Source organism: Equus caballus, chromosome 3, assembly GCF_041296265.1.
Source record: "Equus caballus isolate H_3958 breed thoroughbred chromosome 3, TB-T2T, whole genome shotgun sequence".
In the NCBI taxonomy this organism is placed as follows: Eukaryota; Metazoa; Chordata; class Mammalia; order Perissodactyla; family Equidae; genus Equus; species Equus caballus.
Window position 1 is genome coordinate 5,717,431 of NC_091686.1, and position 12,546 is coordinate 5,729,976.

Sequence of the window (12,546 nt, forward strand, 5' to 3'; positions counted from 1 at the left end):
CTCATCTTGACTGATAAGAGGGCCTCTGAATTTAAATAGTCCCTTCCGTGGCCTGGACATCTTCAGTGGGGAATGAAAGGAACTTTAGATCTAGGGGTGGAAACAGACTTTGGGGAATGAATAGTGGATTTTTCCATGTTATTTCTGCACTTGGCTTAGCTGAGTTTCTCCTGCTGCAAAGGAAATTGCTTTCTCTGTCCATCTACCTACTGCTCTGATCTAACAGAGTCAATTTCCCTAATGGTGGGGATATGCCGAGAGTGTGTCACAAAGCAAGTATTGCTTGTGGACAGTCTTTTTGTTCAGCGCTTTGCTGGGCACATAGTATATCCTAGGTCAATGTTTCTAATTACTGTAACCACTGGATTTTTTTTTTTCTTTAAAGTTCACCTGTAAGACAGAAAACCAGTAATTTTCATTTGCAAACATTTTCAGAGAATGGTTGCGGACATTATCTGTAAGAAATAGTAACAATGTGAGGCAGGCAGCATAGGTGTTATGATTCTCATTTCACAGGCAACAAAAGTTGCTGATCACTCATTCATTTGGCAAGTGGTAGGGGCTGGACTGTAACTCAGATATTTCTATTTCTAATCTTGTGTCCTCCATTTTATTGTAGTCTTCTGGCTTTTCTAACCAGAGGGGAAACCAATTGACTTTCAGCATTAACCTATTTTTTGTTAACATCTCTAATGGTGAGTTGAACAATAAAGAAAAAAAGCCAGTTCGTTAATTGAATGGCTTGAGAAAAAAATCAATAACCATTGTTTTTCCTTAAAAAAAAAGTAGAGGTCCTTGTTCTAAGTAAGGCCTTAAAGCTTAGAGTTTGCCATAACAAAAAATATGGACAAGTGTTTCTGAGCGCACCACTGCTTGGTCTCTGTTTCCTCCAGAGAAGACGATGGAATTTGGACACTTCTTTCCTTTGGGAGCTTTGTTTTTAGTTTGATTTGCGGCTCAAGTACTTGATTGATTGATTGCCTCTATCCTCTACAGCTAAATGAGTGCTTTGTTCCTGACTTTCCTTTAGAAGGAAGAGCGAAGGGTGCTGAACTTTCCCCCTTTAGTCTGAGGCGCTCAGAACAGGTCCTAATGAAGGAACCTAGGTTACCTGGATGCCTGTTCTCTTTCCTGCAAGGTCAATTTTTCATCTGGTTTGTGCCTAATTCTGCCTCTTCGTGATAATGAGGCAGGTATTTAGAAACCACAGAGTAGTCTAAAGAAGCTTCGGGTTGCCCTAACAGAAGTGACACAGGAAGGACTCACCTCGAGGGTAAGAACTCAGTAGTCAGGTAATATTGAGTCCTGGGTCACTTAGAGCAGTATTTTTCTACCTTGGCTGGACAAGCACTTACACAAAGAGCTTTTAAAACATACTGATGCCTGAGAGCCCTCACGCCTAGGTCTAAGCAAAGATAATTTTTAAGTTTCCCAGGTGATTCTAATTGCAGTAAGTTTTGAGAATCTCTGATAGAGGCTTCCAGTGTCTTCTTCAAAACCAAGTGGGATAACCCCTAATGACAGCAGTTCTTTCTGCCAGAGTATTACAGGTATGTTGGGCAAACAGTTCATTTGGTGTATAATACACAGTTATTGAGCACCTGTGTTCTAGATGCTGGGCATACTTCCAGGAACAAGACTGAGCCTGTCTCTGCCTCCAGATGCTTTTTTTCTAGTGGGTGGAGACAGAATAAACACACAAACAGGACTGTGATAAGTGTTAAGAAGGAAACCGACTAATTAGGGGTCAAAGAAGGCCTCTCTGAGGAGCCTTTTTTTGCAAGAACTGAAGGAGCAGCTGTACCTTGCACCAATGATAAGACAGAGGGAATAGAAGGTGAAAAGGTCCCCAGACAAGGAGAGTGGTGTGTTTGAGGAACAGAAAAGACTGCAGTCACTTTCGTTTATCTAGAAAGAGGAGTGGCAGATAGCGAGCAAGCGCCAGCCTGGCTTTTCTTATAGTTTACACAAATCTCTCTGTGTGTTCTTTCCAAATAGTGCATGCTCTGCAAAGGAAACACAGAGGAGTATCCTCTAGGAGCCAGAGTACTCTGTGGTGGGTGAAGAAGGCGCCATAGTATTAGCCAAAAATTGCTGACTATGAGAAAAAGTTAGGTAATCCTGCGTGACACTGAGATAAACCATGAAAAGGAAAAAGTTCAATTGTATATTTGATATCTGGAGGATTTGGCCTAATTCTTTAGTCTTTTATCTTGTTGCTAACCATCACTTGAATACAGCCTATCACTGTGGCAGAACTGGCCTCATTTTGAAGATATTCATTCCCTGACCTACTATTTCTGAGGTCTCCACTCAACCAAACCTTCTGGAAGGTGGGATGTTTGTCTAATACCTGTAAGGTTGGAGAAATCAAATATATGCCTGTAAGAGACCTAAATATTTCTATGAACTTTTTACACAGACCCAGCTCCCTGCCTTGTTTTCACACAAGCCTTCTGTTTAAATTGTGTAAGGTCACTAACTGCTTAACATCTAGTGGTAACCGGAGAAAAAAGCTACACTGATTGATTTTCAGCAAAACTTTTTAAGGTCCCTCTGCTCTTAAATTAAAAAATTTTTTCAATCATATATTCTGGACTTAATTTTCCTGGTTGGCATGTTGTTACTCATCCTCTATAAAATGAGCCATGGAGTTCTATGTGAAGAAAACAACTGTAAGTAATATGCATCCTTAACCAAAATGTCCAAGAATTCCAATAACCCCCAAATGCTTTTACATAGGAGATGATAATGATGTCCTGATAAAATAGGAGTGCTTCAAAAGATAATGAGAAAGCCCTTCTTTTCATTTATTTATTTTTTTGAGGAAGATTAGCCCTGGACTAACATCTGCCGCCCATCCTCCTCTTTTTGCTGAGGAAGACTGGGCCTGAGCTAACATCCATGCCCATCTTGCTCTACTTTATATGTGGGATGCCTGCCACAGCATGGCTTGATAAGCAGTGCATAGGTCAGCACCGGGATCCGAACTGGCGAACCCCAGTCTGCCGAAGCAGAACGTGCACACTTAACCACTGTGCCACTAGGCCAGCCCCAAGAAAGCCCTTCTTAAGAAATCCATATGAGGCAAGAAAAAAACTCACCCAGTTATTTAAAAAAAAAAAAAAAAAAGATTGTAGTAATTGTTAAAAGATTTATTTTATTCCTAATGGTAATATATGAGTTTTATAAGCTCTTCCCAAGACATAAGTAGGACTGTGAAACCTAGCCAATGGGATCACAGAAAGATGGTGACCAAATTATAGTCAGGACTATAACTAGTGAGGAAAAACAAGTTAAGAAATATTCAGAGGTTAAACCTGGTGCAATTTTCTTTTTTGAAACTTGAACTAGACAAGATGGATTTAAATTGCACCAGGATGCGTTTCTTCTTGAAATAAGATGCCCATAAAACCTATAAAACAGACCAGTTGATTAGAAAAATACGTGTCTGGGGCTGGCCCCATGGCCGAGTGGTTAAGGTCATACACTCCGCTTCCGCGGCCCAGGGTTTTGCTGGTTTAGAACCTGGGCATGGACATGGCATTGCTCGTCAGGCCACGTTGAGGTGGCATCCCAGATGCCACAGCTAGAAGTACCCACAACTGGAATATACAACTATGTACTGGGGGGATTTGGGGAGAAAAAGCAGGAAAAAAATAAGATTGGCAACAGTTGTTAGCTCAGGTGCCAATCTTTAGAAAAAAATAAAATAAATAAAAAGTGAATTCATTCAACAAATATTTAAAGAGTATCTGTGAAGTGTCAGGTACAGTGTGAGGTGCTAGGAATACAATGAACAAGAGAGATATGGTCCTTTCGCCTCGTGGCAGGTATTGTGGTGCCTAAAAAGCTATGTCTGATCTATACCACACAGCCTAAGGACTGATGGAAACTGTAGAAACTCCAAAGCTGATTTAGATGTAACTTCTCCAGGAGTGCTTCCCTTACCCAAAGAGAAGCAGATGCACACAGAGAGTGATGCTCAGGGATGTCTTACCAAGGAAAACAGCAAAACCTCTTTTTCCTGAAGACCTTTTAAGATTAGCACAAGCAACTGTTTATAAAAGCAGAACAGTGGAAGACTTGAACTGTCAAGTCAGGATCATGCTTTGAAGTACATTCCTGGCTAAAAGCAGGGGATAAACTAGATAAAACTGAGTGACTCTGAGATCTGTCTCTGATTAAATAGGCCTAAGAGGAGGAGTCTGAAGAGCGACCGCCTGGCTGAACACATCCTTTGGGTGTTGTTAGCAGCAGCCTCTAGATTTGAAAGTAGTGCTGAACATGCTTTTAAATGATCTTGGAGGTGCTCTAAGCTATAGTTAAAGCCTACCTAGCCCTCTTTCTATTTGCTTGAACAGGAGCCTGAAAAAGAAGCCTAAAGTGCTTTCTAGTGATCCCTTCACTCCTGTTCTGGAAAGAACCTATGTCTTCACCCAGTGAAGGCAATTTCACAGCTCCCAGGGGCTAACGTGAAGTTGCTTTTTATTCACTACCGAATCAACTAAAGTTCCTCTCAGATTCTTTTCCTAGAGTGGAAAAGTGTCTCCGCTCTTCAAGCTACTATTCATTATTGCAGTAAGATGGAAAGCATGTTATATTCCATAATAGAATGAGCCATAAAACATTTAAATTATGAATCTACATAAAATGTGTAAAGATGAAAAAAGCATATCTTAACATTTATAAGTACTTATTGTTGGTCTGTGAAAGAGACCTGTGAATGAATGTCAGTAAGTATGAGTAAGAAGGTGTTTTATACACGCACATTTGTTCAATATTTATTATTAATAATTTATTATTTTTATATGGGAATAATAATCCCTTCTTCTGAAGCTGACATAGCACCCAGCCTGGTACATATACATGGTGTAGGTATTTAAATGCTTGTAAATTAAGTAAATTATACCGAAGTCACAAAACTGGTGAGCCCAATATGAGAAATAATAGTGCCACTGCAATAATCTTCAGATTTTAAAAAATTATTTGCTGCGTAACTAATTTGATAAATATACTGAAAATGTCTGTTCCTTTTGTCTCAACATATGTTCATATATGTATGTATATATATGTATATGTATATGTATATGTATATATATGGATTCAGTGAATGTAATACTATAACAGAGTTGGAAGTTGCTGGCTAGGCATCACTTTTTTTAATAGCTTTATTGAGATAGTACTTACTTACCAAAAAATTTGCACTTCACTGGTGTTTAGTATATCCACAGAGTTGTGCAACCATCACCACAGTCTAATTTTAGAACACTTTCATCACCCCCAAAAAGTACCTATTAGCAATCATTCTCCATTATTCATCCCCTCCCCTCCAACCCAGCCCTAGGCATCCACTAATCTACTTTGTGTCTCTAAAGGTTTGCTTATTCAGGACCTTTCATATAAATGGAATCATACAATGTGGCCTTTTGTATCTGGCTTTTATCACTCTGCATAATGTTTCAAAGTTCATCCCTGTTTTGTAGTATGTGTCAGCACTTAATGCTTTTGGTGGCTGAATAATTTTCCATAGAAGGGATATACCACTTTTGTTTATCCGTTCAACATTTGGGTTGTTTCTGCTTTTGGGCTATTATGAATAGTGCTGCTATGAACATTTGTATGCAAGTTTTTGTGTGGACATATGTTTTCATTTCTTTTGGGTTGCTGGGTCAATAACTATGTTTTAACTTTTCAAAGAACTGTTTCCAAAATGGCTTGTACCATTTTACATTCCCACCAGCAATGTATGAGGGTTCCAATTTCTCCATATCCTCATCAACACTTGTTATTGCCTTTTATTTTATTTTTTTATTTATTTAATTTACTTTTTTTGAGGAAGATTAGCCCTGAGCTAACATCTGCGTCCATCTTCCTCTACTTTATATGTGGGATGCCTACCACAGCATGGCTTGCCAAGCGGTGCCATGTCCGCACCCAGGATCCGAACCTGCGAACCCCAGGCCGCCGAAGCGTAACATGTGAACTTAACCAGTGTGCCACCAGGCCGGCCCCCCGCCTGTCTTTTTTATTATAGCCATCCTAATGGATGTGAAATGGTATCTCATTGTGGTTTTGATTTGCATTTCTTTAATAAGTAATGATGTTCTGCAGCTTTTCATGTGCGTATTGGCTATTTATATAACTTCATTGGAGAAATGTCCATTCGAAAATACTTTGCCCATTGTTTTTAATTAAAAAATTTTTTTGCTGTCTTTTAAAAAAATTTTATTGAGTTCATGTTGGTTTATAACATTGTGTAATTTCAGGTGTACATTATTATTTATAAATCTCTGTATAGACTGCATCGTGCTCACCACCAATAGTCTAGTTTTTATCCATCACCATACATATGTGCCCTTTGCCCCTTTCACCCATCCCTTAACCCCTTTCCCCTCTAGTAACCACTAATCTGTTCTCTTTATCTGTCTATCTTCCTCATATAAGTGAAATCATACTGTCTTTGTCTTTCTCTGTCTAGCTTATTTTGCTTATACCCTTATACCCTCAAGGTCCATCCATGTTGTTGCAAATGGGACGATTTTGTCTTTTTTTATGGCTGAGTAGTATTGCGTTGTATATATCACATCTTCTTTATCCATTCATCAGTTGATGGGGACTTGGGTTGCTTCCATGTCTTAACTATTGTGAATAATGCTGCATTGAACATAGGCGGGCATTGATCTCTTTTTATTGTTGATTTCATGTTCTTTTCATAAATACCCAGTACTGGGATAGCTGGATCATATAGTATTTCTCTTTTTAATTTTTTGAGACATCTCCTACTGTTTTCCATAGTGGCTGCACCAGTTTGCATTCCCACCAGCAGTGAATGAGGATTCTCTTTTCTCCACATCCTCTCCAACACTTATTATTTCTCATCTTGTTAATTATAGCCATTCTGATGAGTGTGAGGTGATATCTCATTGTAGTTTTGATTTGCATTTCTCTAATCATTAGTGACATCGAATATCTTTTCATGTGCCTGTTGGCCATCTGTATATCTTCTTTGGAAAGATGTCTGTTCATATCCTCTGCCCATTTTTTGATTGGGTTGTTTGTCTTTTTGTTGTTGAGCTGTATGTGTTCTTTATATATGTTGGAAATTAACCCCTTGTCAGATATATGATTTGTAAATATTTTCTCCCAGTTGGTGAGTTGTCTTTTTGTTTTGTTTATGATTTCCTTTGCCTTGCAGAAGCTTTTTAGTCTGATGTAGTCCCATTTGTTTATTTTTTCTTTTGTTTCCCTTGCCTAAGTAGAAATGGTATTTGAAAAGGTGCTGCTGAGACCGATGTCAAAGAGTGCACTGTCTATATTTTCTTCCAGGAGTTTTATGGTTTCAGGTCTTACATTCAATCTTGAATCCATTTTGAGTTAATTTTTGCGCATGGTATAAGATAATGGTCTACTTTTATTCTTTTGCATGCAGCTGTCCAGTTTTCCCAACACCATTTATTGAAGAGACTTTCCTTTCTCTATTGTATGTTCTTGGCTCCTTTGTCGAAGATTACCTGTCCATAGATGTATGGTTTTATTTCTGGGCTTTCAGTTCTGTTCCATTGATCTGTGTGTCTGTTTTTGTGCCAGTACCGTGCTGTTTTGATTACTATAGCTTTATATTATATTTTGAAGTAAGGGATTGTGATACCTCCAGCTTTTTTCTTTTTTCTCAGGTTTTCTTTGGCTATTCAGGGTCTTTTCTTGTTCCACATAAATTTTAGGATTTCTTGGTCTATTTCTGTGAAGACTGTCATTGGGATTCTGATTGGGATTGCACTGAATCTGTAGATTGCTTTAGGTAGTATGGATATTTTAACTATGTTTCTTCTTCCAATCCATGTGCATAGAATATCTTTCCATTTCTTTATGTTATCATCAATTCTTTCAATAATGTCTTATAGTTTTCAGTGTATAGATCTTTCACCTTCTTGGTTATATTTATTCCTAGATATTTTATTCTCTTTGTTGTGATTGTAAATGGGATTGTATTCTTGAGTTCTCTTTCTGGTAGTTCATTATTAGTGTATAGAAATGCAACTGATTTTTGTAAGTTGATTTTTTACCCTGCAACTTTGCTGTAGTTGTTGATTATTTCTAATAGCTTTCTGGTGGATTCTTTTTTTTTTTTTTTTTTTTAAAGATTGGCCCTGAACTAACATCTTTTGCCTTTCTTCTTCTTCTTCTCCCCAAAGCCCTGCAGTACGTAGTTGTATACTCTAGTTGTAGGTCTTTCTGGCTCTGGTTTGTGGGATGCCGCCTCAGCATGGCTTGATGAGTGGTGCTAATTCTGTATCCAGGATCTGAACCAGCTAAACCCTGGGCCGCCGAAGCATGCAAACTTAACCACTCATCCACGGGGTCAGCCCCTCTGGTGGATTCTTTAATGTTTTCTATATGTAGCATCATGTTGTCTGCAAAGAGCAAGAGTTTCACTTCTTCCTTTCCAATTTGGATACCTTTTATTTCTTTTTCTTGCCTAATTGCTCTGGCCAAAACCTTGAGTACTGTGTTGAATAGGAGTGGCGAGAGTGACTTTGCCCATTTTTAAATTGGGTTATTTGTCTTTTTATTGTTGAGTTGTAAGAGCTCTTTATACATTCTGGATACTAGACTCTTATCAGATATACAATTTGCAAATATTTTCTGTCATTCTGGTGTCTGTCTTTGCACTTTCTTAATGGTGTCCTTTGAAGCACAAAAGGTGTTCTATTTTCGTGTTCAATTTATCTATTTTTTCTTTGGTTGCTTGTGCAAGTTTTTAATTTTAATCAAGTCCAATTTATATTTTGTTGCTTGTGCTTTTGGTGTCATGTATAAGAAACCGTTGCCTAACCCAAGATCCAGAAGATTTGTTCCTATGTTTTCCTCTTAGAGTTTTATAGTTTTACCTCTTACATTTAGGTCTATGATCCCTTTTGATTTATTTTTTTGTGTATAGCGTGAGGTAGGGATCCAACTTCATTCTCTAGCATTTGTATATCCAGTTGTCTTTCTCGATTTAAATGTCTTGGCACTTTTGTTGAAAATCAATGGACCATAAATGTAAAGGTTTTTTTTCTAGGCTCTCTATTCTAGTCCATTGATCCATCTGTCTATCCTTATGCCAGTATCACACTTTCTCAGTCACTGTGGCTTTGTGGTGAGTTTTTAAATCAGCAGGTGTGAGTCTTCCAACTTTCTTCTTTTTCAAGGTTGTTTTGACTGTTCTGTGGGTATCACTACTACAGTTCTCACTGAGGTAGGGTGTAATCCTTAGTCTTGCAGGTTTAGGATCTTGATTGTATCAGTTCCCCCAAAAGTGAACAGGTACCAGAACATTGGTTCATATTCCTCAAACTTGCAAGAAAATGCCAAGCTTGATATATACATTTTGGGACATTGCTTTTTTGGTGGCCTCTACCAAAATGCCTGTACAGGGAATTCCCACTTACAAGGTGCCAAATTAGTTACTAAAAGATTGCTTGATAAATGTAGAATTGGAAACTAGGGCTGAAGGGAAGGATGTAGTATAATGGTTAATAGGTATAGGCTTTAGGATCAATCAGTTCTAAGTTTGCATCCTATCTCTGCCACTCGATGATTGTGTAACCAGGGCAAGATTTTGGACCCTCTTCATCTGTAAAATGGGAAAAATAATCCCTTCCTCACAGACTGGTTGTGAAGATAAAATGACATAACAAATATAAACTCTTAACACAGTGCCTGGGTCTAGTTAGATTTCAGTAAGTGGCACCTATTGGATACCCTTGTAGAGTGCTTCATGCAAAGTCTAGTTGGATTTCAGTAAATGGTACATGTTGGATACCCTTGTAGAGTGCTTCATGCAAGGTCTAGTTGGATTTCGGTAAATGGCCTATTGGATACCCTTGTAGAGTGCTTCATGCAAGGTCTAGTTGGATTTCAGTAAATGGCACCTATTGGATACCCTTATAGAGTGCTTCATTCAGGGTATGGAAAACCACTCTCTGTTCTCCATAGACAGCCAGAGCACAGGCTTCCTAGTGACTGGAATCATTGTGTTTGCAGATAGAGAGTCTTTTTGGTTTGAAAGGCATTGGGTAAGAATGTAGCCATTTTTACTCTAGAGTGGGATAGGAAGACTGGGAGAGCATTGAGACCACCTGACTCTGTACATTCCATTGCCTGATGGAAATACTAGGCCAGTGTTGCTAGATTTTTTTTTTCCCCTGAGGAAGATTTGCCCTGAGCTAACATCTGTTGCCAGTCTTTCTCTTTTTTGGCTTGAGGAAGATTAGCCCTGAGCTAACACCTGTGCCACTCTTCCTCTATTTTTTATGCGGGTCGCTGCCACAGCATAGCTGATGAGTGGTGTAGGTCTGCACCCGGGATCTGAAGATGTGAACCCAGGCCACTGAAGCGGAGCATGCTGAACTTAACCACTAGGCCATGGGGCTGGCCCCAATATTGCTAGATTCTGATGTTGTTGATGATATTGATTCTTATTAATTTAAATTGCAATGGGTAGTATTTCTGATCTAGCTTCTAAATTCTGGGTGTAGAGCTATCCTTTTCAATAGCTTTTCCAGAGTGCACATATTCAGAAATCTTAGTTGCCAAAATACCACTAAGATTTAAGAAATAAGAGAAAACCAGTCACTGAGCAGTCAAAATAGATGTCACAAAAACTCATGTACTTAACCGACAGGAAGACCCCACAGAAAATCTTTACTTAAAATGTGAGTGTCTAAACTAATGAAAGTTTATCTATGTCTAAATTCATTGGAGAAGAGAAGCATTAAAAAAAAAAAGGAAAGAAGGTTAGGTTGAAGAATGGAGAAGTGTCAGCCCAGACTAAGAAAGGAGACATATTAAAAGGCAGATGTCAGTTTAAAATAATCATAAAAACAGCATTCTAGAGGCCATTTATTATAGGGACAAATAGATCTACATACTTCTGAGGGCATTCATTAGTCTTGACAGAATACAATAATGTTGATAATGATGCTCCTTAATCACCAAGTGAAAGTAATTTTCAAAGGGCTGTATTGAAAACAAGTTTTCTTGGGGAGAAAAGTTCTGTAAAGTAGCTAAAGTTTTCATTTACATGGAATTTTTTTATTCTCCCATGATGCCAGAAAAATGAGATGCTACTGGCCTTAAGTTGGACTCAACAGGTTGAATTTGCAGACTAAAGCAATATTTAAATAAGAAGTAGTGTAGGGAGCTCGGAGATGAACTGTTTCTGTGCATTCTTATCCAATATGTGGTTGTTATTAAGTATCCTTGAGGGGAATCAAAGCTGTACTTGTAACTTCTCTCTCAGCAGGGTTTCCTCCCATCCCCTTCAGTATCTCAGCTAAACAGAAATGTGTTATCTACCCTGGAGGGCCTTCATGGGGAATATGAAGAATGAAATTACTTGGCAACTAGCTCTCTGTATACCGCAGCCATTCCATGCTGGTCAGGCATAAACAAGCACGGTGACATTGCTCTATGCTTCTTTGGGGAGACGGAAATTCAAGAGATTTCTGTCAACTGTAAGGTGGATGTTAAATATCACCCACTCTGGATTTGAAACTGTAAACAGTTTCGAACAACCATAAGATGGACTGACTGGAGTTCTAACATTCGATTATTTTGTCTCTCTCTCATTCTGATACGGATTTTAAAGCTTTAGTTAGGTATTAAAGCCAGCTCAGGGCCTGAAAAAGAGTCCCATAGAATTTTAGAGCTAGAAGGCTTTTAGAAAATTTGTCCAGCCCCTTCATTTTACAGAAGGGAAAACCGAGGCCCTGGGTCATGTTATGATATAATGTAGGTCACTCAGTTAATTACTGACAGAGCAAGAGGGAACCCAGGTGTCCGTACACCTTCGTGGGCCAGTGGTTTTCCAGTATGCCCCCTCCTCCCGGACCAGTGTCGCCCTCTCCGTCTTTTTTTTTGTTTGTTTCCTTTTTTCGTTTGTTCTTTCTTTCCTCTCATAGCTGTGCAGTTTACAACGGGGGCCGGAACCTCGGGGAGACGAGGTGTCAGCCCCAGCTGTCCGCTGTTGAGACCCGCGCGCTCTGTCTAGATCAGGACTCGGGGCTGCGTCTCCCCGGCGCCTTCTCCGCGGCAGGTGCTCGGCACCTGGACGGAATCGCTGCATCATCGCCGCGGCACTCTCCTGGCTCCCGATTTCACGGCACAGGCTGTGTCATCCGGGTCGCGGCACGAAAGGAGAACGTGGGTCCGAAACCACGGCCGTTTGAAAAGCCTCGTCGTTCCTCGGCGGTCCCGGGCTGGCGGGGAGATGCACAGCGCGTGAGTGACCTCGGCGGCGACCCCGCCACTGGTCAGCGCGCGGCCGGGGCGTGCCTGGCGGGACTGACGTGGCGGCGGGGAGGGAGAGGCCGCCGCGAGGGCGCGGCCTGACGTGGCGGCCGCGGCTAGGCGGCGAGGGGAGCCCGGGCCACTGCACTGCCCCGCGCTCCGGCCAGAGGGCGCCCGGCCCCAGCACTTCCCCGCCCCGAGGCCGCCCGGGGCTGCTGGAGTAACCGCAGCGGCGATTGGGTCGGCGGCGCGGCGGGGCCATGTTGGAGC

At 40.3% G+C, this 12,546-nt stretch overlaps 1 protein-coding gene across 4 annotated transcripts in view; it reads left to right on the forward strand.

The window, feature by feature from the left end:
- Nucleotides 1–12,546, forward strand: part of CHD9 (chromodomain helicase DNA binding protein 9) — a 232,292-nt gene that overhangs the window by 38,027 nt on the left and 181,719 nt on the right. The gene's annotated exons all lie outside the window — the stretch shown is intronic.